The following is a 25,767-nucleotide window of genomic DNA, read 5'->3' on the forward strand; positions in this document are numbered from 1 at the left end:
GTTGGACATTGCACAAGTCCATTGAATCCTTCACCGCCAGCGGTTTCTGTAGTGTAGTGGTTAGCACATTCCCCTAACATGCGAAAGGTCCCCGGGTCCATACCGGGTAGAAACATCAACTGCTTCTCATGTTGTGTGAGGAATGTTTGCACAAAGTACTTGTGTTCCCCCATCTCGTATGTTCGAGGATTATGAGGATTGGTCTCTCATGAGCCACCAAAATAAATTCCACATTAAGTCACAAGCACTGAATTTTCGACAGGCAATGAGAAGAAAAGGACCTTCTTATTTTGGATATGCGGAGCTAGTTCATCCACAACAGAATTTCATGCATTTACAAATGCAGATAAACCTACTTATTCACCATCTCAAACATGTCTAAATGAACGACAAATGCAACTTACTGCGGATGCTTCATTCTGAAACAAAAACAGAACATACTGGACAATCTCAGCAGGACTGACGGCCTCTGTGGAGCGAGATGGCAGCGGTCGTTCCGGGCCTGGGTGACTCTTTGTCAAAGCTGCAGAACTGGAAATGGGGTCAGATTCAGACAAATGTGGATGGGGCGGGGTTGGCGTGCCCTATTGGGCCTCGATAGAGTGGTCAGCAATAGGTGGAAAATGACGAAAATGTCTCGGACAGAAAGAAAAAGGGAATGTAAATGAGGCTAATCAAGGCTAACAAAGGTGCTGATAGTGGCGCCTCAAGAGATCAGAATGTGTTAATAGCAGAACAAAGTAAGCAGTGTGTCAGCGAACAATTGGCGACAGGGATCAGATTGCTCAAGTAGGATGGTATGGGCTGGGGGGAGGGGGGCAATGCTGAGGGTAAAACATGCCAATGGAAGGAATGAAAATAACTTGATGGAAATAAACAGATGGTGGAGGGAGAAGAGAGATTACACAGTCTGATGTTGTTGAACTGAATAAAATGAAACATACAGAGAGCTGCCTGAATCTACTGGAATAAGTCAATAGAGGTAAGTGAATGTCCACACATAGACAAGCTTTTAGACAGTGTCTCGATTGTCTCGCGAACCTATTGGTTCCCTGCCGTGTGAGCTCAGCTTCTCAAAGCAAACCCAATGTGAATGAATCCCGCCGAATGAGCCGCAAAGAAATGAAGAAAACATATCGCCTGACCAACAGAAAACCTTGTCAAAGGGCTCGTCCGGGATTTGAACCCGGGACCTCCCGCAAGTTTCGAAACCTCGACACCCAAATCGAGAATCATACCCCTAGACCAACGAGCCCCAGTGATGTCATAGAAGCACGCTGTTATAGCCATCGAAAGTTGATCCAACATCTGCGGAAGATACTGGAACAACTCAGCGAGTCAGGCGGGATTTGTCGACAGGACAACACAGCTCGTCTTTCACCATCACTTTTCATTAAAACCGGGACGGGTTAGAAATGTCGGACGTTTTAACCAAGTCAAATCCCGGTGGGAGCAAACAGAATAACAGGAAAGCGCTCTGACAGGGTGCAAGTCAGGAGAGATTAAATGAGAAAAGGCAGTAGTCTTGTAATCCGTGGCCGAGCCTCTCAGCCTCACCATGCGAATCTGCAGCAGCACAGTGAGGTTGCACATTGTACACGTCCGTTGCTTTCCAGTTGTTTCTGTAGTGTAGTGGTTATCACATCCGCCTCACACGCGAAAAGTCCGCGTTTCGAAACCGGGCAGAAACATCTCGTACTACCAGGTTAGTCTGTTGCTGACTATTGCCGCAATCTCATAACTGGTCTTCATCACCGAGGAATAGCAAGATGCATGCACCCGTATGGTTGTGGCTATTTTCGAAAGCCCTGCCTTCTCAATTTAACTTCCACTTAAAGCAAAACATAACTTATCTTCAGTTCTGTAAAGTTCGATTCCTGATTGTTTTATAAGTTGAGACATCGGTTTTAAAGAAACGGCTGTCTTCTTGTAATAAGTGACATGGCCTCTCAGACGAACCATGAAAATCTGCAGCAACACAGTGAGGTTGAACATTGCACAAGTCCATTGATTACTGCACCGCCAGCGGTTTCTGTAGTGTAGTAGTTAGCACATTCCCCTAACAGGCGAAAGGTCCCCGGGGCCATACCGGGTAGAAACATCAAGTGCTTCTCATGTTGTGTGAGGAATGTTTGCACAAAGTACTTGTGTTCCCCATCTCGTATGTTCGAGGATTATGAGGTTTAGTCTCTCATGAGCCACTAAAATAATTCCACATTAAGTCACAAGCACTGAATTTTCGACAGGCAATGAGAAGAAAAGGACCTTCTTATTTTGGATATGCGGAGCTAGTTCATCCACAACAGAATTTCATGCATTTACAAATGCAGATAAACCTACTTATTCACCATCTCAAACATGTCTAAATGAACGACAAATGCAACTTACTGCGGATGCTTCATTCTGAAACAAAAACAGAACATACTGGACAATCTCAGCAGGACTGACGGCCTCTGTGGAGCGAGATGGCAGCGGTCGTTCCGGGCCTGGGTGACTCTTTGTCAAAGCTGGAGAACTGGAAATGGGGTCAGATTCAGGCAAATGTGGATGGGGCGGGGTTGGCGTGCCCTATTGGGCCTCGATAGAGTGGTCAGCAATAGGTGGAAAATGACGAAAATGTCTCGGACAGAAAGAAAAAGGGAATGTAAATGAGGCTAATCAAGGCTAACAAAGTTGCTGATAGTGGTGCCTCAAGAGATCAGAATGTGTTAATAGCAGAACAAAGTAAGCAGTGTGTCAGCGAACAATTGGCGACAGGGTTGCTCAAGTAGGATGGTATGGGCTGGGGGGAGGGGGGCAATGCTGAGGGTAAAACATACCAATGGAAGGAATGAAAATAACTTGATGGAAATAAACAGATGGTGGAGGGAGAAGAGAGATTACACAGTCTGATGTTGTTGAACTGAATAAAATGAAACATACAGAGGGCTGCCTGAATCAACTGGAATTAGTCAATAGAGGTAAGTGAATGTCATACCCCTAGACCAACGAGCCCCGGGAAAGTAACAGAAGCACGCTGTTATTGCCATCGAAAGTCGATCTAACATCTGCGGAAAATACTGGAACAACTCAGCGAGTCAGGCGGAATTTGTCGACAGGACAAGAAAGCTTGTCTTTCACCATCACCTTTCATTAAAACCGGGACGGGTTAGAAATGTCGGACGTTTTAACCAAGTCAAATCCTGGTGGGAGCAAACAGAACAACAGGAAAGCGCTCTGACAGGGTGCAAGTCAGGAGAGATTAAATGAGAAAAGGCCTAGGGTTCCCTGGCCACAGAGTGAGGTGAGCATCGAATGAGAGAATAATTACACCACAGTATGAGGCCATTCCAGCCGCTGTGTCTGTGCCAGCTCTCAACAACTACCGCTCGGATACAAAGAAGAAGTGGAAACAAGATTCAAACCCAAATCTGCGATGGAAGGACACACAGAATGGGGGCAGCATTTACAGTGTGAGACGGTTGCACACACTATGAGTGTGAAAGCTGTATTGAGCCCAGTGGAATGATGCGCTGCTGTTCCTCGAGTGTTTGCTGAGCTTCTTTGGAACATTTCAGGAGGCCGAGGTCCGGAAGGTCAGCGTTAAGATGCAACTCTCCAGTCAGTTCAATTCTCCACTTTGGCTCTGTTGATTAGATGTGTCACGTCCCTGTGAAGTTAACGCAGATCATGTTAAGTTCGATCTAATTTCTACATCTCGTGGTTGTATATGTTGAAACATCTGTTTTTGAAAGAAACAGCAGTCGTCTTGTAATAAGTGGCCTAGCCTCTCAGCCTCACCATGCGAATCTGCAGCAACACAGTGAGGTTGCACATTGTACACGTCCGTTGATTCCCTGCTGTTTCTGTAGTGTAGTGGTTATCACATTCGCCTCACACGCGAAAGGTTCTCGGTTCGAAACGGGGCAGAAACATCTCGTACTACCGGGTTAGTCTGTTGCTGACTATTGCCGCAATCTAGTAACTGGTCTTCATCAACGAGGAAGAGCAAAATGCATGCACCTGTCTGGTTGTGGTTATTTACGAAAGCCCTGCCTTCTCAATTTGACTTCCACTTGAAGCAAAACATAACTTATCTTCAGGTCTGTAAAGTTCGATTCCTGATTGTTTTATAAGTTGAGACATCGGTTTTAAAGAAACGGCTGTCTTCTTGTAATAAGTGACATGGCCTCTCAGACGAACCATGAGAAGCTGCAGCAACACAGTGAGGTTGAACATTGCACAAGTCCATTGATTACTGCACCGCCAGCGGTTTCTGTAGTGTAGTGGTTAGCACATTCCCCTAACATGCGAAAGCTCCCCGGGGCCATACCGGGTAGAAACATCAAGTGCTTCTCATGTTGTGTGAGGAATGTTTGCACAAAGTACTTGTGTTCCCCCATCTCGTATGTTCGAGGATTATGAGGATTAGTCTCTCATGAGCCACCAAAATAAATTCCACATTAAGTCACAAGCACTGAATTTTCGACAGGCAATGAGAAGAAAAGGACCTTCTTATTTTGGATATGCGGAGCTAGTTCATCCACAACAGAATTTCATGCATTTACAAATGCAGATAAACCTACTTATTCACCATCTCAAACATGTCTAAATGAACGACAAATGCAACTTACTGCGGATGCTTCATTCTGAAACAAAAACAGAACATACTGGACAATCTCAGCAGGACTGACGGCCTCTGTGGAGCGAGATGGCAGCGGTCGTTCCGGGCCTGGGTGACTCTTTGTCAAAGCTGGAGAACTGGAAATGGGGTCAGATTCAGACAAATGTGGATGGGGCGGGGTTGGCCTGCCCTATTGGGCCTCGATAGAGTGGTCAGCAATAGGTGGAAAATGACGAAAATGTCTCGGACAGAAAGAAAAAGGGAATGTAAATGAGGCTAATCAAGGCTAACAAAGGTGCTGATAGTGGCGCCTCAAGAGATCAGAATGTGTTAATAGCAGAACAAAGTAAGCAGTGTGTCAGCGAACAATTGGCGACAGGGATCAGATTGCTCAAGTAGGATGGTATGGGCTGGGGGGAGGGGGGCAATGCTGAGGGTAAAACATGCCAATGGAAGGAATGAAAATAACTTGATGGAAATAAACAGATGGTGGAGGGAGAAGAGAGATTACACAGTCTGATGTTGTTGAACTGAATAAAATGAAACATACAGAGAGCTGCCTGAATCTACTGGAATAAGTCAATAGAGGTAAGTGAATGTCATACCCCGAGACCAACGAGCCCCGGGAAAGTAACAGAAGCACGCTGTTATTGCCATCGAAAGTCGATCTAACAGCTGCGGAAAATACTGCAACAACTCAGCGAGTCAGGCGGAATTTGTCGACAGGACAACAAAGCTTGTCTTTCACCATCACCTTTCATTAAAACCGGGACGGGTTAGAAATGTCGGACGTTTTAACCAAGTCAAATCCTGGTGGGAGCAAACAGAACAACAGGAAAGCGCTCTGACAGGGTGCAAGTCAGGAGAGATTAAATGAGAAAAGGCCTAGGGTTCCCTGGCCACAGAGTGAGGTGAGCATCGAATGAGAGAATAATTACACCACAGTATGAGGCCATTCCAGCCGCTGTGTCTGTGCCAGCTCTCAACAACTACCGCCCGGATACAAAGAAGAAGTGGAAACAAGATTCAAACCCAAATCTGCGATGGAAGGACACACAGAATGGGGGCAGCATTTACAGTGTGAGACTGTTGCACACACTATGAGTGTGAAAGCTGTATTGAGCCCAGTGGAAAGATGCGCTGCTGTTCCTCGAGTGTTTGTTGAGCTTCTTTGGAACATTTCAGGAGGCCGAGGTCCGGAAGGTCAGCGTTAAGATGCAACTCTCCAGTCAGTTCAATTCTCCACTTTGGCTCTGTGGATTAGATGGGTCACGTCCCTGTGAAGTTAACGCAGATCATGTTAAGTTCGATCTAATTTCTACATCTCGTGGTTTTATATGTTGAAACATCTGTTTTTGAAAGAAACAGCAGTCGTCTTGTAATAACTGGCCTAGCCTCTCAGCCTCACCATGCGAATCTGCAGCAACACAGTGAGGTTGCACATTGTACACGTCCGTTGATTGCCAGCTGTTTCTGTAGTGTAGTGGTTATCACATTCGCCTCACACGCGAAAGGTCCCCGGTTCGAAACCGGGCAGAAACATCTCGTACTTCCAGTTCAGTCTGTTGCTGACTATTGCCGCAATCTCGTAACTGCTCTTCATCAACGAGGAATAGCAAAATGCATGCACCCGTCTGGTTGTGGTTATTTACGAAAGCCCTGCATTCTCAATTTAACTTCCACTTCAAGCAAAACATAACTTATCTTCAGGTCGGTAAAGTTCGATTCCTGATTGTTTTATAAGTTGAGACATCGGTTTTAAAGAAACGGTAGTCATCTTGTAATAAGTGACATGGCCTCTTAGACGAACCATGAAAATCTGCAGCAACACAGTGAGGTTGAACATTGCACAAGTCCATTGATTACTGCACCGCCAGCGGTTTCTGTAGTGTAGTGGTTAGCACATTCCCCTAACATGCGAAAGGTCCCCGGGGCCATACCGGGTAGAAACATCAAGTGCTTCTCATGTTGTGTGAGGAATGTTTGCACAAAGTACTTGTGTTCCCCATCTCGTATGTTCGAGGATTATGAGGATTAGTCTCTCATGAGCCACTAAAATAAATTCCACATTAAGTCACAAGCACTGAATTTTCGACAGGCAATGAGAAGAAAAGGACCTTCTTATTTTGGATATGCGGAGCTAGTTCATCCACAACAGAATTTCATGCATTTACAAATGCAGATAAACCTATTTATTCACCATCTCAAACATGTCTAAATGAACGACAAATGCGGATGCTTCATTCTGAAACAAAAACAGAACATACTGGACAATCTCAGCAGGACTGACGGCCTCTGTGGAGCGAGATGGCAGCGGTCGTTCCGGGCCTGGGTGACTCTTTGTCAAAGCTGGAGAACTGGAAATGGGGTCAGATTCAGGCAAATGTGGATGGGGCGGGGTTGGCGTGCCCTATTGGGCCTCGATAGAGTGGTCAGCAATAGGTGGAAAATGACGAAAATGTCTCGGACAGAAAGAAAAAGGGAATGTAAATGGGGCTAATCAAGGCTAACAAAGGTGCTGATAGTGGCGCCTCAAGAGATCAGAATGTGTTAATAGCAGAACAAAGTAAGCAGTGTGTCAGCGAACAATTGGCGACAGGGATCAGATTGCTCAAGTAGGATGGTATGGGCTGGGGGGAGGGGGGCAATGCTGAGGGTAAAACATGCCAATGGAAGGAATGAAAATAACTTGATGGAAATAAACAGATGGTGGAGGGAGAAGAGAGATTACACAGTCTGATGTTGTTGAACTGAATAAAATGAAACATACAGAGAGCTGCCTGAATCTACTGGAATAAGTCAATAGAGGTAAGTGAATGTCATACCCCTAGACCAACGAGCCCCGGTAAAGTAACAGAAGCACGCTGTTATTGCCATCGAAAGTCGATCTAACAGCTGCGGAAAATACTGCAACAACTCAGCGAGTCAGGCGGAATTTGTCGACAGGACAACAAAGCTTGTCTTTCACCATCACCTTTCATTAAAACCGGGACGGGTTAGAAATGTCGGACGTTTTAACCAAGTCAAATCCTGGTGGGAGCAAACAGAACAACAGGAAAGCGCTCTGACAGGGTGCAAGTCAGGAGAGATTAAATGAGAAAAGGCCTAGGGTTCCCTGGCCACAGAGTGAGGTGAGCATCGAATGAGAGAATAATTACACCACAGTATGAGGCCATTCCAGCCGCTGTGTCTGTGCCAGCTCTCAACAACTACCGCCCGGATACAAAGAAGAAGTGGAAACAAGATTCAAACCCAAATCTGCGATGGAAGGACACACAGAATGGGGGCAGCATTTACAGTGTGAGACTGTTGCACACACTATGAGTGTGAAAGCTGTATTGAGCCCAGTGGAAAGATGCGCTGCTGTTCCTCGAGTGTTTGTTGAGCTTCTTTGGAACATTTCAGGAGGCCGAGGTCCGGAAGGTCAGCGTTAAGATGCAACTCTCCAGTCAGTTCAATTCTCCACTTTGGCTCTGTGGATTAGATGGGTCACGTCCCTGTGTAGTTAACGCAGATCATGTTAAGTTCGATCTAATTTCTACATCTCGTGGTTTTATATGTTGAAACATCTGTTTTTGAAAGAAACAGCAGTCGTCTTGTAATAAGTGGCCTAGCCTCTCAGCCTCACCATGCGAATCTGCAGCAACACAGTGAGGTTGCACATTGTACACGTCCGTTGATTGCCAGCTGTTTCTGTAGTGTAGTGGTTATCACATTCGCCTCACACGCGAAAGGTCCCCGGTTCGAAACCGGCAGAAACATCTCGTACTTCCAGTTTAGTCTGTTGCTGACTATTGCCGCAATCTCGTAACTGGTCTTCATCAACGAGGAATAGCAAAATGCATGCACCCGTCTGGTTGTGGTTATTTACCAAAGCCCTGCATTCTCAATTTAACTTCCACTTCAAGCAAAACATAACTTATCTTCAGGTCGGTAAAGTTCGATTCCTGATTGTTTTATAAGTTGAGACATCGGTTTTAAAGAAACGGTAGTCATCTTGTAATAAGTGACATGGCCTCTTAGACGAACCATGAAAATCTGCAGCAACACAGTGAGGTTGAACATTGCACAAGTCCATTGATTACTGCACCGCCAGCGGTTTCTGTAGTGTAGTGGTTAGCACATTCCCCTAACATGCGAAAGGTCCCCGGGGCCATACCGGGTAGAAACATCAAGTGCTTCTCATGTTGTGTGAGGAATGTTTGCACAAAGTACTTGTGTTCCCCATCTCGTATGTTCGAGGATTATGAGGATTAGTCTCTCATGAGCCACTAAAATAAATTCCACATTAAGTCACAAGCACTGAATTTTCGACAGGCAATGAGAAGAAAAGGACCTTCTTATTTTGGATATGCGGAGCTAGTTCATCCACAACAGAATTTCATGCATTTACAAATGCAGATAAACCTATTTATTCACCATCTCAAACATGTCTAAATGAACGACAAATGCAACTTACTGCGGATGCTTCATTCTGAAACAAAAACAGAACATACTGGACAATCTCAGCAGGACTGACGGCCTCTGTGGAGCGAGATGGCAGCGGTCGTTCCGGGCCTGGGTGACTCTTTGTCAAAGCTGCAGAACTGGAAATGGGGTCAGATTCAGACAAATGTGGATGGGGCGGGGTTGGCGTGCCCTATTGGGCCTCGATAGAGTGGTCAGCAATAGGTGGAAAATGACGAAAATGTCTCGGACAGAAAGAAAAAGGGAATGTAAATGAGGCTAATCAAGGCTAACAAAGGTGCTGATAGTGGCGCCTCAAGAGATCAGAATGTGTTAATAGCAGAACAAAGTAAGCAGTGTGTCAGCGAACAATTGGCGACAGGGTTGCTCAAGTAGGATGGTATGGGCTGGGGGGAGGGGGGCAATGCTGAGGGTAAAACATGCCAATGGAAGGAATGAAAATAACTTGATGGAAATAAACAGATGGTGGAGGGAGAAGAGAGATTACACAGTCTGATGTTGTTGAACTGAATAAAATGAAACATACAGAGAGCTGCCTGAATCTACTGGAATAAGTCAATAGAGGTAAGTGAATGTCATACCCCTAGACCAACGAGCCCCGGGAAAGTAACAGAAGCACGCTGTTATTGCCATCGAAAGTCGATCTAACAGCTGCGGAAAATACTGCAACAACTCAGCGAGTCAGGCGGAATTTGTCGACAGGACAACAAAGCTTGTCTTTCACCATCACCTTTCATTAAAACCGGGACGGGTTAGAAATGTCGGACGTTTTAACCAAGTCAAATCCTGGTGGGAGCAAACAGAACAACAGGAAAGCGCTCTGACAGGGTGCAAGTCAGGAGAGATTAAATGAGAAAAGGCCTAGGGTTCCCTGGCCACAGAGTGAGGTGAGCATCGAATGAGAGAATAATTACACCACAGTATGAGGCCATTCCAGCCGCTGTGTCTGTGCCAGCTCTCAACAACTACCGCCCGGATACAAAGAAGAAGTGGAAACAAGATTCAAACCCAAATCTGCGATGGAAGGACACACAGAATGGGGGCAGCATTTACAGTGTGAGACTGTTGCACACACTATGAGTGTGAAAGCTGTATTGAGCCCAGTGGAAAGATGCGCTGCTGTTCCTCGAGTGTTTGTTGAGCTTCTTTGGAACATTTCAGGAGGCCGAGGTCCGGAAGGTCAGCGTTAAGATGCAACTCTCCAGTCAGTTCAATTCTCCACTTTGGCTCTGTGGATTAGATGGGTCACGTCCCTGTGAAGTTAACGCAGATCATGTTAAGTTCGATCTAATTTCCACATCTCGTGGTTTTATATGTTGAAACATCTGTTTTTGAAAGAAACAGCAGTCGTCTTGTAATAACTGGCCTAGCCTCTCAGCCTCACCATGCGAATCTGCAGCAACACAGTGAGGTTGCACATTGTACACGTCCGTTGATTGCCAGCTGTTTCTGTAGTGTAGTGGTTATCATATACGCCTCATACGCGAAAGGTCCCCGGTTCGAAACCGGGCAGAAACATCTCGTACTTCCAGTTTAGTCTGTTGCTGACTATTGCCGCAATCTCGTAACTGCTCTTCATCAACGAGGAATAGCAAAATGCATGCACCCGTCTGGTTGTGGTTATTTACGAAAGCCCTGCATTCTCAATTTAACTTCCACTTCAAGCAAAACATAACTTATCTTCAGGTCGGTAAAGTTCGATTCCTGATTGTTTTATAAGTTGAGACATCGGTTTTAAAGAAACGGTAGTCATCTTGTAATAAGTGACATGGCCTCTTAGACGAACCATGAAAATCTGCAGCAACACAGTGAGGTTGAACATTGCACAAGTCCATTGATTACTGCACCGCCAGCGGTTTCTGTAGTGTAGTGGTTAGCACATTCCCCTAACATGCGAAAGGTCCCCGGGGCCATACCGGGTAGAAACATCAAGTGCTTCTCATGTTGTGTGAGGAATGTTTGCACAAAGTACTTGTGTTCCCCCCATCTCGTATGTTCGAGGATTATGAGGATTGGTCTCTCATGAGCCACTAAAATAAATTCCACATTAAGTCACAAGCACTGAATTTTCGACAGGCAATGAGAAGAAAAGGACCTTCTTATTTTGGATATGCGGAGCTAGTTCATCCACAACAGAATTTCATGCATTTACAAATGCAGATAAACCTACTTATTCACCATCTCAAACATGTCTAAATGAACGACAAATGCAACTTACTGCGGATGCTTCATTCTGAAACAAAAACAGAACATACTGGACAATCTCAGCAGGACTGACGGCCTCTGTGGAGCGAGATGGCAGCGGTCGTTCCGGGCCTGGGTGACTCTTTGTCAAAGCTGGAGAACTGGAAATGGGGTCAGATTCAGACAAATGTGGATGGGGCGGGGTTGGCCTGCCCTATTGGGCCTCGATAGAGTGGTCAGCAATAGGTGGAAAATGACGAAAATGTCTCGGACAGAAAGAAAAAGGGAATGTAAATGAGGCTAATCAAGGCTAACAAAGGTGCTGATAGTGGTGCCTCAAGAGATCAGAATGTGTTAATAGCAGAACAAAGTAAGCAGTGTGTCAGCGAACAATTGGCGACAGGGTTGCTCAAGTAGGATGGTATGGGCTGGGGGAGGGGGGCAATGCTGAGGGTAAAACATACCAATGGAAGGAATGAAAATAACTTGATGGAAATAAACAGATGGTGGAGGGAGAAGAGAGATTACACAGTCTGATGTTGTTGAACTGAATAAAATGAAACATACAGAGAGCTGCCTGAATCTACTGGAATAAGTCAATAGAGGTAAGTGAATGTCATACCCCTAGACCAACGAGCCCCGGGAAAGTAACAGAAGCACGCTGTTATTGCCATCGAAAGTCGATCTAACAGCTGCGGAAAATACTGGAACAACTCAGCGAGTCAGGCGGAATTTGTCGACAGGACAACAAAGCTTGTCTTTCACCATCACCTTTCATTAAAACCGGGACGGGTTAGAAATGTCGGACGTTTTAACCAAGTCAAATCCTGGTGGGAGCAAACAGAACAACAGGAAAGCGCTCTGACAGGGTGCAAGTCAGGAGAGATTAAATGAGAAAAGGCCTAGGGTTCCCTGGCCACAGAGTGAGGTGAGCATCGAATGAGAGAATAATTACACCACAGTATGAGGCCATTCCAGCCGCTGTGTCTGTGCCAGCTCTCAACAACTACCGCCCGGATACAAAGAAGAAGTGGAAACAAGATTCAAACCCAAATCTGCGATGGAAGGACACACAGAATGGGGGCAGCATTTACAGTGTGAGACTGTTGCACACACTATGAGTGTGAAAGCTGTATTGAGCCCAGTGGAAAGATGCGCTGCTGTTCCTCGAGTGTTTGTTGAGCTTCTTTGGAACATTTCAGGAGGCCGAGGTCCGGAAGGTCAGCGTTAAGATGCAACTCTCCAGACAGTTCAATTCTCCACTTTGGCTCTGTGGATTAGATGGGTCACGTCCCTGTGAAGTTAACGCAGATCATGTTAAGTTCGATCTAATTTCTACATCTCGTGGTTTTATATGTTGAAACATCTGTTTTTGAAAGAAACAGCAGTCGTCTTGTAATAACTGGCCGAGCCTCTCAGCCTCACCATGCGAATCTGCAGCAACACAGTGAGGTTGCACATTGTACACGGCCGTTGACTGCCAGCTGTTTCTGTAGTGTAGTGGTTATCACATTCGCCTAACACGCGAAAGGTCCCCGGTTCGAAACCGGGCAGAAACATCTCGTACTTCCAGTTTCGTCTGTTGCTGACTATTGCCGCAATCTCGTAACTGGTCTTCATCAACGAGGAATAGCAAAATGCATGCACCCGTCTGGTTGTAGTTATTTACGAAAGCCCTGCATTCTCCATTTGACTTCCACTTGAAGCAAAACATAACTTATCTTCAGGTCTGTAAAGTTCGATTCCTGATTGTTTTATAAGTTGAGACATCGCTTTTAAAGAAACGGCTGTCTTCTTGTAATAAGTGACATGGCCTCTCAGACGAACCATGAGAAGCTGCAGCAACACAGTGAGGTTGAACATTGCACAAGTCCATTGATTACTGCACCGCCAGCGGTTTCTGTAGTGTAGTAGTTAGCACATTCCCCTAACAGGCGAAAGGTCCCCGGGGCCATACCGGGTAGAAACATCAAGTGCTTCTCATGTTGTGTGAGGAATGTTTGCACAAAGTACTTGTGTTCCCCATCTCGTATGTTCGAGGATTATGAGGTTTAGTCTCTCATGAGCCACTAAAATAATTCCACATTAAGTCACAAGCACTGAATTTTCGACAGGCAATGAGAAGAAAAGGACCTTCTTATTTTGGATATGCGGAGCTAGTTCATCCACAACAGAATTTCATGCATTTACAAATGCAGATAAACCTACTTATTCACCATCTCAAACATGTCTAAATGAACGACAAATGCAACTTACTGCGGATGCTTCATTCTGAAACAAAAACAGAACATACTGGACAATCTCAGCAGGACTGACGGCCTCTGTGGAGCGAGATGGCAGCGGTCGTTCCGGGCCTGGGTGACTCTTTGTCAAAGCTGGAGAACTGGAAATGGGGTCAGATTCAGACAAATGTGGATGGGGCGGGGTTGGCGTGCCCTATTGGGCCTCGATAGAGTGGTCAGCAATAGGTGGAAAATGACGAAAATGTCTCGGACAGAAAGAAAAAGGGAATGTAAATGAGGCTAATCAAGGCTAACAAAGGTGCTGATAGTGGCGCCTCAAGAGATCAGAATGTGTTAATAGCAGAACAAAGTAAGCAGTGTGTCAGCGAACAATTGGCGACAGGGTTGCTCAAGTAGGATGGTATGGGCTGGGGGGAGGGGGGCAATGCTGAGGGTAAAACATACCAATGGAAGGAATGAAAATAACTTGATGGAAATAAACAGATGGTGGAGGGAGAAGAGAGATTACACAGTCTGATGCTGTTGAACTGAATAAAATGAAACATACAGAGGGCTGCCTGAATCAACTGGAATTAGTCAATAGAGGTAAGTGACTGTCATACCCCTAGACCAACGAGCCCCGGGAAAGTAACAGAAGCACGCTGTTATTGCCATCGAAAGTCGATCTAACATCTGCGGAAAATACTGGAACAACTCAGCGAATCAGGCGGAATTTGTCGACAGGACAACAAAGCTTGTCTTTCACCATCACCTTTCATTAAAACCGGGACGGGTTAGAAATGTCGGACGTTTTAACCAAGTCAAATCCTGGTGGGAGCAAACAGAACAACAGGAAAGCGCTCTGACAGGGTGCAAGTCAGGAGAGATTAAATGAGAAAAGGCCTAGGGTTCCCTGGCCACAGAGTGAGGTGATCATCGAATGAGAGAATAATTACACCACAGTATGAGGCCATTCCAGCCGCTGTGTCTGTGCCAGCTCTCAGCAACTACCGCCCGGATACAAAGACGAAGTGGAAACAAGATTCAAACCCAAATCTGCGATGGTAGTCCACACAGAATGGGGGCAGCATTTACAGTGTGAGACTGTTGCACACACTATGAGTGTGAAAGCTGTATTGAGCCCAGTGGAAAGATGCGCTGCTGTTCCTCGAGTGTTTGTTGAGCTTCTTTGGAACATTTCAGGAGGGCGAGGTCCGGGAGGTCAGCGTTAAGATGCAGCTCTCCAGTCAGTTCAATTCTCCACTTTGGCTCTGTGGATTAGATGGGTCACGTCCCTGTGAAGTTAACGCAGGTCATGTTAAGTTCGATCTAATTTCTACATCTCGTGGTTTTATATGTTGAAACATCTGTTTTTGAAAGAAACAGCAGGCGTCTTGTAATAAGTGGCCTGGCCTCTCAGCCTCACCATGCGAATCTGCAGCAACACAGTGAGGTTGCACATTGTACACGTCCGTTGATTGCCAGCTGTTTCTGTAGTGTAGTGGTTATCACATTCGCCTAACACGCGAAAAGTTCGAAACCGGGCAGAAACATCTCGTACTGCCAGTTTAGTCTGTTGCTGACTATTGCCGCAATCTCGTAACTGGTCTTCATCAACGAGGAATAGCAAAATGCATGCACCCGTATGGTTGTCGTTATTTTCGAAAGCCCTGCCTTCTCAATTTAACTTCCACTTCAAGCATAACTTATCTTCAGGTCTGTAAAGTTCGATTCCTGATTGTTTTATAAGTTGAGACATCGGTTTTAAAGAAACGGCTGTCTTCTTGTAATAAGTGACATGGCCTCTCAGACGAACCATGAGAATCTGCAGCAACACAGTGAGGTTGAACATTGCACAAGTCCATTGATTACTGCACCGCCAGCGGTTTCTGTAGTGTAGTGGTTAGCACATTCCCCTAACATGCGAAAGGTCCCCGGGGCCATACCGGGTAGAAACATCAAGTGCTTCTCATGTTGTGTGAGGAATGTTTGCACAAAGTACTTGTGTTCCCCATCTCGTATGTTCGAGGATTATGAGGATTAGTCTCTCATGAGCCACTAAAATAAATTCCACATTAAGTCACAAGCACTGAATTTTCGACAGGCAATGAGAAGAAAAGGACCTTCTTATTTTGGATATGCGGAGCTAGTTCATCCACAACAGAATTTCATGCATTTACAAATGCAGATAAACCTACTTATTCACCATCTCAAACATGTCTAAATGAACGACAAATGCAACTTACTGCGGATGCTTCATTCTGAAACAAAAACAGAACATACTGGACAATCTCAGCAGGACTGACGGCCTCTGTGGAGCGAGATGGCAGCGGTCGTTCCGGGCCTGGGTGACTCTTTGTCAAAGCTGGGGAACTGGAAATGGGGTCAGATTCAGACAAATGTGGATGGGGCGGGGTTGGCGTGCCCTATTGGGCTCGATAGAGTGGTCAGCAATAGGTGGAAAATGACGAAAATGTCTCGGACAGAAAGAAAAAGGGAATGTAAATGAGGCTAATCAAGGTGCTGATAGTGGCGCCTCAAGAGATCAGAATGTGTTAATCGCAGAAAGTAAGCAGTGTGTCAGCGAACAATTGGCGACAGGGATCAGATTGCTCAAGTAGGATGGTATGGGCTGGGGGAGGGGGGCAATGCTGAGGGTAAAACATATCAATGCAAGGAATTAAAATAAGATGATGGATACAGATGGTGGAGGGGGAAGAAGCAGATGGTGGAGGGGGAAGAGAGGTTACACAGTCTGATGTTGTTGAACTGAATAAAATGAAACATACAGAGAGCTGCCTGAATCTACTGTAATAAGTCAATAGAAGTAAGTGAATATCCACACATAGACAAGCTTTTAGAAAATGTCTTGATTGTCTCGGGAACGTATTGGTTCCCTGCTGTGTGAGCTCAGCTTCTCAAAGGAAACCCAATGTGAATGAATCCCGCCGAATGCGCCACAGAGGCTCAACAAGGAATAGCAAAATGCATGCACCCGGCTGGGCCAGTGGCGCAATGGATAACGCGTCTGACTACGAATCAGGAGATTCCAGGTTCGACTCCTGGCTGGCTCGGATTTCGAACTTTTGCCGTGCGCTTTAACTCACTGGGTGGGACAGCTGATTCTTGATGCAGAGCAAAGTGAGCAGAACGTCTTCAATTCTCGTATCGAAAGTTGATCCGACATCTGCGGAAGATACTGGAACAACTCAGCGAGTCAGGCGGGATTTGTCGACAGGACAACACAGCTCGTCTTTCACCATCACTTTTCATTAAAACCGGGACGGGTTAGAAATGTCGGACGTTTTAACCAAGTCAAATCCCGGTGGGAGCAAACAGAATAACAGGAAAGCGCTCTGACAGGGTGCAAGTCAGGAGAGATTAAATGAGAAAAGGCCTAGGGTTCCCTGGCCACAGAGTGAGGTGAGCATCGAATGAGAGAATAATTACACCACAGTATGAGGCCATTCCAGCCGCTGTGTCTGTGCCAGCTCTCAGCAACTACCGCCCGGATACAAAGACGAAGTGGAAACAAGATTCAAACCCAAATCTGCGATGGTAGTCCACACAGAATGGGGGCAGCATTTACAGTGTGAGACGGTTGCACACACCATGAGTGTGAAAGCTGTATTGAGCCCAGTGGAAAGATGCGCTGCTGTTCCTCGAGTGTTTGTTGAGCTTCTTTGGAACATTTCAGGAGGCCGAGGTCCGGAATGTCAGCGTTAAGATGCAGCTCTCCAGTCAGTTCAATTCTCCACTTTGGCTCTGTGGATTAGATGGGTCACGTCCCTGTGAAGTTAACGCAGATCATGTTAAGTTCGATCTAATTTCTACATCTCGTGGTTTTATATGTTGAAACATCTGTTTTTGAAAGAAACAGCAGTCGTCTTGTAATAAGTGGCCTCGCCTCTCAGCCTCACCATGCGAATCTGCAGCAACACAGTGAGGTTGCACATTGTACACGTCCGTTGATTGCCAGCTGTTTCTGTAGTGTAGTGGTTATCACATTCGCCTAACACGCGAAAAGTTCGAAACCGGGCAGAAACATCTCGTATTTCCAGTTTAGTCTGTTGCTGACTATTGCCGCAATCTCGTAACTGGTCTTCATCAGCGAGGAATAGCAAAATGCATGCAACCGTCTGGTTGTGGTTATTTACGAAAGCCCTGCATTCTCAATTTAACTTCCACTTCAAGCAAAACATAACTTATCTTCAGGTCTGTAAAGTTCGATTCCTGATTGTTTTATAAGTTGAGACATCGGTTTTAAAGAAACGGCTGTCTTCTTGTAATAAGTGACATGGCCTCTCAGACGAACCATGAGAATCTGCAGCAACACAGTGAGGTTGAACATTGCACAAGTCCATTGATTACTGCACCGCCAGCGGTTTCTGTAGTGTAGTGGTTAGCACATTCCTCTAACATGCGAAAGGTCCCCGGGGCCATACCGGGTAGAAACATCAAGTGCTTCTCATGTTGTGTGAGGAATGTTTGCACAAAGTACTTGTGTTCCCCATCTCGTATGTTCGAGGATTATGAGGATTAGTCTCTCATGAGCCACTAAAATAAATTCCACATTAAGTCACAAGCACTGAATTTTCGACAGGCAATGAGAAGAAAAGGACCTTCTTATTTTGGATATGCGGAGCTAGTTCATCCACAACAGAATTTCATGCATTTACTAATGCAGATAAACCTACTTATTCAACAACTCAAACATGTCTAAATGAACGACAAATGCAACTTACTGCGGATGCTTCATTCTGAAACAAAAACAGAACATACTGGACAATCTCAGCAGGACTGACGGCCTCTGTGGAGCGAGATGGCAGCGGTCGTTCCGGGCCTGGGTGACTCATTGTCAAAGCTGGGGAACTGGAAATGGGGTCAGATTCAGACAAATGTGGATGGGGCGGGGTTGGCGTGCCCTATTGGGCCTCGATAGAGTGGTCAGCAATAGGTGGAAAATGACGAAAATGTCTCGGACAGAAAGAAAAAGGGAATGTAAATGAGGCTAATCAAGGCTAACAAAGTTGCTGATAGTGGCGCCTCAAGAGATCAGAATGTGTTAATAGCAGAACAAAGTAAGCAGTGTGTCAGCGAACAATTGGCGACAGGGTTGCTCAAGTAGGATGGTATGGGCTGGGGGGAGGGGGGCAATGCTGAGGGTAAAACATACCAATGGAAGGAATGAAAATAACTTGATGGAAATAAACAGATGGTGGAGGGAGAAGAGAGATTACACAGTCTGATGCTGTTGAACTGAATAAAATGAAACATACAGAGGGCTGCCTGAATCAACTGGAATTAGTCAATAGAGGTAAGTGACTGTCATACCCCTAGACCAACGAGCCCCGGGAAAGTAACAGAAGCACGCTGTTATTGCCATCGAAAGTCGATCTAACATCTGCGGAAAATACTGGAACAACTCAGCGAATCAGGCGGAATTTGTCGACAGGACAACAAAGCTTGTCTTTCACCATCACCTTTCATTAAAACCGGGACGGGTTAGAAATGTCGGACGTTTTAACCAAGTCAAATCCTGGTGGGAGCAAACAGAACAACAGGAAAGCGCTCTGACAGGGTGCAAGTCAGGAGAGATTAAATGAGAAAAGGCCTAGGGTTCCCTGGCCACAGAGTGAGGTGATCATCGAATGAGAGAATAATTACACCACAGTATGAGGCCATTCCAGCCGCTGTGTCTGTGCCAGCTCTCAGCAACTACCGCCCGGATACAAAGACGAAGTGGAAACAAGATTCAAACCCAAATCTGCGATGGTAGTCCACACAGAATGGGGGCAGCATTTACAGTGTGAGACTGTTGCACACACTATGAGTGTGAAAGCTGTATTGAGCCCAGTGGAAAGATGCGCTGCTGTTCCTCGAGTGTTTGTTGAGCTTCTTTGGAACATTTCAGGAGGGCGAGGTCCGGGAGGTCAGCGTTAAGATGCAGCTCTCCAGTCAGTTCAATTCTCCACTTTGGCTCTGTGGATTAGATGGGTCACGTCCCTGTGAAGTTAACGCAGGTCATGTTAAGTTCGATCTAATTTCTACATCTCGTGGTTTTATATGTTGAAACATCTGTTTTTGAAAGAAACAGCAGGCGTCTTGTAATAAGTGGCCTGGCCTCTCAGCCTCACCATGCGAATCTGCAGCAACACAGTGAGGTTGCACATTGTACACGTCCGTTGATTGCCAGCTGTTTCTGTAGTGTAGTGGTTATCACATTCGCCTAACACGCGAAAAGTTCGAAACCGGGCAGAAACATCTCGTACTGCCAGTTTAGTCTGTTGCTGACTATTGCCGCAATCTCGTAACTGGTCTTCATCAACGAGGAATAGCAAAATGCATGCACCCGTATGGTTGTCGTTATTTTCGAAAGCCCTGCCTTCTCAATTTAACTTCCACTTCAAGCATAACTTATCTTCAGGTCTGTAAAGTTCGATTCCTGATTGTTTTATAAGTTGAGACATCGGTTTTAAAGAAACGGCTGTCTTCTTGTAATAAGTGACATGGCCTCTCAGACGAACCATGAGAATCTGCAGGCACACAGTGAGGTTGAACATTGCACAAGTCCATTGATTACTGCACCGCCAGCGGTTTCTGTAGTGTAGTGGTTAGCACATTCCCCTAACATGCGAAAGGTCCCCGGGGCCATACCGGGTAGAAACATCAAGTGCTTCTCATGTTGTGTGAGGAATGTTTGCACAAAGTACTTGTGTTCCCCATCTCGTATGTTCGAGGATTATGAGGATTAGTCTCTCATGAGCCACTAAAATAAATTCCACATTAAGTCACAAGCACTGAATTTTCGACAGGCAATGAGAAGAAAAGGACCTTCTTATTTTGGATATGCGGAGCTAGTTCATCCACAACAGAATTTCATGCATTTACAAATGCAGATAAACCTACTTATTCACCATCTCAAACATGTCTAAATGAACGACAAATGCAACTTACTGCGGATGCTTCATTCTGAAACAAAAACAGAACATACTGGACAATCTCAGCAGGACTGACGGCCTCTGTGGAGCGAGATGGCAGCGGTCGTTCCGGGCCTGGGTGACTCTTTGTCAAAGCTGGGGAACTGGAAATGGGGTCAGATTCAGACAAATGTGGATGGGGCGGGGTTGGCGTGCCCTATTGGGCCTCGATAGAGTGGTCAGCAATAGGTGGAAAATGACGAAAATGTCTCGGACAGAAAGAAAAAGGGAATGTAAATGAGGCTAATCAAGGTGCTGATAGTGGCGCCTCAAGAGATCAGAATGTGTTAATCGCAGAAAGTAAGCAGTGTGTCAGCGAACAATTGGCGACAGGGATCAGATTGCTCAAGTAGGATGGTATGGGCTGGGGGAGGGGGGCAATGCTGAGGGTAAAACATATCAATGCAAGGAATTAAAATAAGATGATGGATACAGATGGTGGAGGGGGAAGAAGCAGATGGTGGAGGGGGAAGAGAGGTTACACAGTCTGATGTTGTTGAACTGAATAAAATGAAACATACAGAGAGCTGCCTGAATCTACTGGAATAAGTCAATAGAAGTAAGTGAATATCCACACATAGACAAGCTTTTAGAAAATGTCTTGATTGTCTCGGGAACGTATTGGTTCCCTGCTGTGTGAGCTCAGCTTCTCAAAGGAAACCCAATGTGAATGAATCCCGCCGAATGCGCCACAGAGGCTCAACAAGGAATAGCAAAATGCATGCACCCGGCTGGGCCAGTGGCGCAATGGAGAACGCGTCTGACTACGAATCAGGAGATTCCAGGTTCGACTCCTGGCTGGCTCGGATTTCGAACTTTTGCCGTGCGCTTTAACTCACTGGGTGGGACAGCTGATTCTTGATGCAGAGCAAAGTGAGCAGAACGTCTTCAATTCTCGTATCGAAAGTTGATCCGACATCTGCGGAAGATACTGGAACAACTCAGCGAGTCAGGCGGGATTTGTCGACAGGACAACACAGCTCGTCTTTCACCATCACTTTTCATTAAAACCGGGACGGGTTAGAAATGTCGGACGTTTTAACCAAGTCAAATCCCGGTGGGAGCAAACAGAATAACAGGAAAGCGCTCTGACAGGGTGCAAGTCAGGAGAGATTAAATGAGAAAAGGCCTAGGGTTCCCTGGCCACAGAGTGAGGTGAGCATCGAATGAGAGAATAATTACACCACAGTATGAGGCCATTCTAGCCGCTGTGTCTGTGCCAGCTCTCAACAACTACCGCCCGGATACAAAGAAGAAGTGGAAACAAGATTCAAACCCAAATCTGCGATGGAAGTACACACAGAATGGGGGCAGCATTTACAGTGTGAGACTGTTGCACACACTATGAGTGTGCAAGCTGTATTGAGCCCAGTGGAAAGATGCGCTGCTGTTCCTCGAGTGTTTGTTGAGCTTCTTTGGAACATTTCAGGAGGCCGAGGTCCGGGAGGTCAGCGTTAAGATGCAGCTCTCCAGTCAGTTCAATTCTCCACTTTGGCTCTGTGGATTAGATGGGTCACGTCCCTGTGAAGTTAACGCAGATCATGTTAAGTTCGATCTAATTTCTACATCTTGTGGTTTTATATGTTGAAACATCTGCTTTTGAAAGAAACAGCAGTCGTCTTGTAATAAGTGGCCTGGCCTCTCAGCCTCACCATGCGAATCTGCAGCAACACAGTGAGGTTGCACATTGTACACGTCCGTTGATTTCCAGCTGTTTCTATAGTGTAGTGGTTATCACATTCGGCTAACACGCGAAAAGTTCGACACCGAGCAGAAACTTCTCGTACTTCCAGTTTAGTCTGTTGCTGACTATTGCCGGAATCTCGTAACTGGTCTTCATCAACGAGGAATAGCAAAATGCATGCACCCGTATGGTTGTGGTTATTTTCGAAAGCCCTGCCTTCTCAATTTAACTTCCACTTCAAGCATAACTTATCTTCAGGTCTGTAAAGTTCGATTCCTGATTGTTTTATAAGTTGAGACATCGGTTTTAAAGAAACGGCTGTCTTCTTGTAATAAGTGACATGGCCTCTCAGACGAACCATGAGAATCTGCAGCAACACAGTGAGGTTGAACATTGCACAAGTCCATTGATTACTGCACCGCCAGCGGTTTCTGTAGTGTAGTAGTTAGCACATTCCCCTAACATGGGAAAGGTCCCCGAGGCCATACCGGGTAGAAACATCCAGTGCTTCTCATGTTGTGTGAGGAATGTTTGCACAAAGTACTTTTGTTCCCCCATCTCGTATGTTCGAGGATTATGAGGTTTATTCTCTCATGAGCCACTAAAATAAATTCCACATTAAGTCACAAGCACTGAATTTTCGACAGGCAATGAGAAGAAAAGGACCTTCTTATTTTGGACATTCGGAGCTAGTTCATCCACAACAGAATTTCATGCATTTACAAATGCAGATAAACATACTTATTCACCATCTCAAACATGTCTAAATGAACGACAAATGCAACTTATGCGGATGCTTCATTCTGAAACAAAAACAGAACATACTGGACAATCTCAGCAGGACTGACAGCCTCTGTGGAGCGAGATGGCAGCGGTCGTTCCGGGCCTGGGTGACTCTTTGTCAAAGCTGGAGAACTGGAAATGGGGTCAGATTCAGACTAATGTGGATGGGGCGGGGTTGGCGTGCCCGATTGGGCCTCGATAGAGTGGTCAGCAATAGGTGGAAAATGACGAAAATGTCTCGGACAGAAAGAAAAAGGGAATGTAAATGAGGCTAATCAAGGCTAACAAAGGTGCTGATAGTGGCGCCTCAAGAGATCAGAATGTGTTAATAGCAGAACAAAGTAAGCAGTGTGTCAGCGAACAATTGGCCACAGGGATCAGATTGCTCAAGTAGGATGGTATGGGCTGGGGGGAGGGGGGCAATGCTGAGGGTAAAACATACCAATGGAAGGAATGAAAATAACTTGATGGAAATAAACAGATGGTGGAGGGAGAAGAGAGATTACACAGTCTGATGTTGTTGAACTGAATAAAATGAAACATACAGAGAGCTGCCTGAATCTACTGGAATAAGTCAATAGAGGTAAGTGAATGTCCACACATAGACAAGCTTTTAGACAATGTCGCGATTGTCTCGCGAACCGATTGGTTCCCTGCTGTGTGAGCTCAGCTTCTCAAAGCAAACCCAATGTGAATGAATCCCGCCGAATGAGCCGCATAGAAATGAAGAAAACATATCGCCTGACCAACAGAAAACGTTATCAAAGGGCTCGTCCGGGATTTGAACCCGGGACCTCCCGCAAGTTTCGCAACCGAGACACCCAAAGCGAGAATCATACTCCTAGACCAACGAGCCGCGGAACTGGCACAGAAGCACGCTGTTATAGCCATCGAAAGTTGATCCAACATCTGCGGAAGATACAGGAACAACGCAGCGAGTCAGGCGGGATTTGTCGACAGGACAACAAAGCTCGTCTTTCACCATCACCTTTCATTAAAACCGGGACGGGTTAGAAATGTCGGACGTTTTAACCAAGTCAAATCCCGGTGGGAGCAAACAGAACAACAGGAAAGCGCTCTGACAGGGTGCAAGTCAGGAGAGATTAAATGAGAAAAGGCAGTCGTCTTGTAATAAGTGGCCTAGCCTCTCAGCCTCACCATGCGAATCTGCAGCAGCACAGTGAGGTTGCACATTGTACACGTCCGTGGATTGCCAGCTGTTTCTGTTGTGTAGTGGTTATCACATTCGCCTCACACGCGTAAGGTCCCCGGTTCGAAACCGGGCAGAAACATCTCGTACTACCAGGTTAGTCGGTTGCTGACTATTGCCGCAATCTCATAACTGGTCTTCATCACCGAGGAATAACAAAATGCATGCACCCGTATGGTTGTGGTTATTTTCGAAAGCCCTGCCTTCTCAATTTAACTTCCACTTCAAGCAAAACATAACTTATCTTCAAGTCTGTAAATTTCGATTCCTGATTGTTTTCTAAGTTGAGACATCGGTTTTAAAGAAACGGCTGTCTTCTTGTCATAAGTGACATGGCCTCTCAGACGAACCATGAGAAGCTGCAGCAACACAGTGAGGTTGAACATTGCATAAGTCCATTGATTACTGCACCGCCAGCGGTTTCTGTAGTGTAGTGGTTAGCACATTCCCCTAACATGCGAAAGGTCCCCGGAGCCATACCGGGTAGAAACATCAAGTGCTTCTCATGTTGTGTGAGGAATGTTTGCACAAAGTACTTTTGTTCCCCCATCTCGTATGTTCGAGGATTATGAGGATTAGTCTCTCATGAGCCACTAAAATAAATTCCACATTAAGTCACAAGCACTGAATTTTCGACAGGCAATGAGAAGAAAAGGACCTTCTTATTTTGGATATTCGGAGCTAGTTCATCCACAACAGAATTTCATGCATTTACAAATGCAGATAAACATACTTATTCACCATCTCAAACATGTCTAAATGAACGACAAATGCAACTTACTGCGGATGCTTCATTCTGAAACAAAAACAGAACATACTGGACAATCTCAGCAGGACTGACAGCCTCTGTGGAGCGAGATGGCAGCGGTCGTTCCGGGCCTGGGTGACTCTTTGTCAAAGCTGGAGAACTGGAAATGGGGTCAGATTCAGACTAATGTGGATGGGGCGGGGTTGGCGTGCCCGATTGGGCCTCGATAGAGTGGTCAGCAATAGGTGGAAAATGACGAAAATGTCTCGGACAGAAAGAAAAAGGGAATGTAAATGAGGCTAATCAAGGCTAACAAAGGTGCTGATAGTGGCGCCTCAAGAGATCAGAATGTGTTAATAGCAGAACAAAGTAAGCAGTGTGTCAGCGAACAATTGGCGACAGGGTTGCTCAAGTAGGATGGTATGGGCTGGGGGGAGGGGGGCAATGCTGAGGGTAAAACATACCAATGGAAGGAATGAAAATAACTTGATGGAAATAAACAGATGGTGGAGGTAGAAGAGAGATTACACAGTCTGATGTTGTTGAACTGAATAAAATGAAACATACAGAGAGCTGCCTGAATCAACTGGAATTAGTCAATAGAGGTAAGTGAATGTCATACCCCTAGACCAACGAGCCCCGGGAACGTAACAGAAGCACGCTGTTATTGCCATCGAAAGTCGATCTAACATCTGCGGAAAATACTGGAACAACTCAGCGAGTCAGGCGGGATTTGTCGACAGGACAACAAAGCTCGTCTTTCACCATCACCTTTCATTAAAACCGGGACGGGTTAGAAATGTCGGACGTTTTAACCAAGTCAAATCCTGGTGGGAGCAAACAGAACAACAGGAAAGCGGTCTGACAGGATGCAAGTCAGGAGAGG

At 45.8% G+C, this 25,767-nt stretch overlaps 8 non-coding genes across 8 annotated transcripts; all 8 read left to right on the top strand.

Annotated features, from left to right (window-relative positions):
* Positions 1-3,841: 3,841 nt before the first annotated feature.
* On the top strand, positions 3,842-3,914 carry trnav-cac (transfer RNA valine (anticodon CAC)). Its single transcript has one exon. It is a non-coding gene; the product is annotated as a tRNA-Val (tRNA).
* A 2,158-nt stretch (positions 3,915-6,072) lies between these two features.
* trnav-cac (transfer RNA valine (anticodon CAC)) lies at positions 6,073-6,145 on the top strand. The gene has a single exon. It is a non-coding gene; the product is annotated as a tRNA-Val (tRNA).
* Positions 6,146-8,292: 2,147 nt separating this feature from the next.
* Positions 8,293-8,364, top strand: trnav-cac (transfer RNA valine (anticodon CAC)). The gene has a single exon. It is a non-coding gene; the product is annotated as a tRNA-Val (tRNA).
* Positions 8,365-10,515: 2,151 nt separating this feature from the next.
* trnam-cau (transfer RNA methionine (anticodon CAU)) lies at positions 10,516-10,588 on the top strand. The gene has a single exon. It is a non-coding gene; the product is annotated as a tRNA-Met (tRNA).
* Positions 10,589-12,740: 2,152 nt separating this feature from the next.
* trnav-aac (transfer RNA valine (anticodon AAC)) lies at positions 12,741-12,813 on the top strand. The gene has a single exon. It is a non-coding gene; the product is annotated as a tRNA-Val (tRNA).
* A 3,664-nt stretch (positions 12,814-16,477) lies between these two features.
* Positions 16,478-16,550, top strand: trnar-acg (transfer RNA arginine (anticodon ACG)). Its single transcript has one exon. It is a non-coding gene; the product is annotated as a tRNA-Arg (tRNA).
* Positions 16,551-21,189: 4,639 nt separating this feature from the next.
* trnar-acg (transfer RNA arginine (anticodon ACG)) lies at positions 21,190-21,262 on the top strand. The gene has a single exon. It is a non-coding gene; the product is annotated as a tRNA-Arg (tRNA).
* Positions 21,263-24,142: 2,880 nt separating this feature from the next.
* On the top strand, positions 24,143-24,215 carry trnav-cac (transfer RNA valine (anticodon CAC)). Its single transcript has one exon. It is a non-coding gene; the product is annotated as a tRNA-Val (tRNA).
* Positions 24,216-25,767: the final 1,552 nt, after the last annotated feature.

This window comes from Scyliorhinus torazame, chromosome 5 (assembly GCF_047496885.1).
Source record: "Scyliorhinus torazame isolate Kashiwa2021f chromosome 5, sScyTor2.1, whole genome shotgun sequence".
Classification (NCBI taxonomy): Eukaryota; Metazoa; Chordata; class Chondrichthyes; order Carcharhiniformes; family Scyliorhinidae; genus Scyliorhinus; species Scyliorhinus torazame.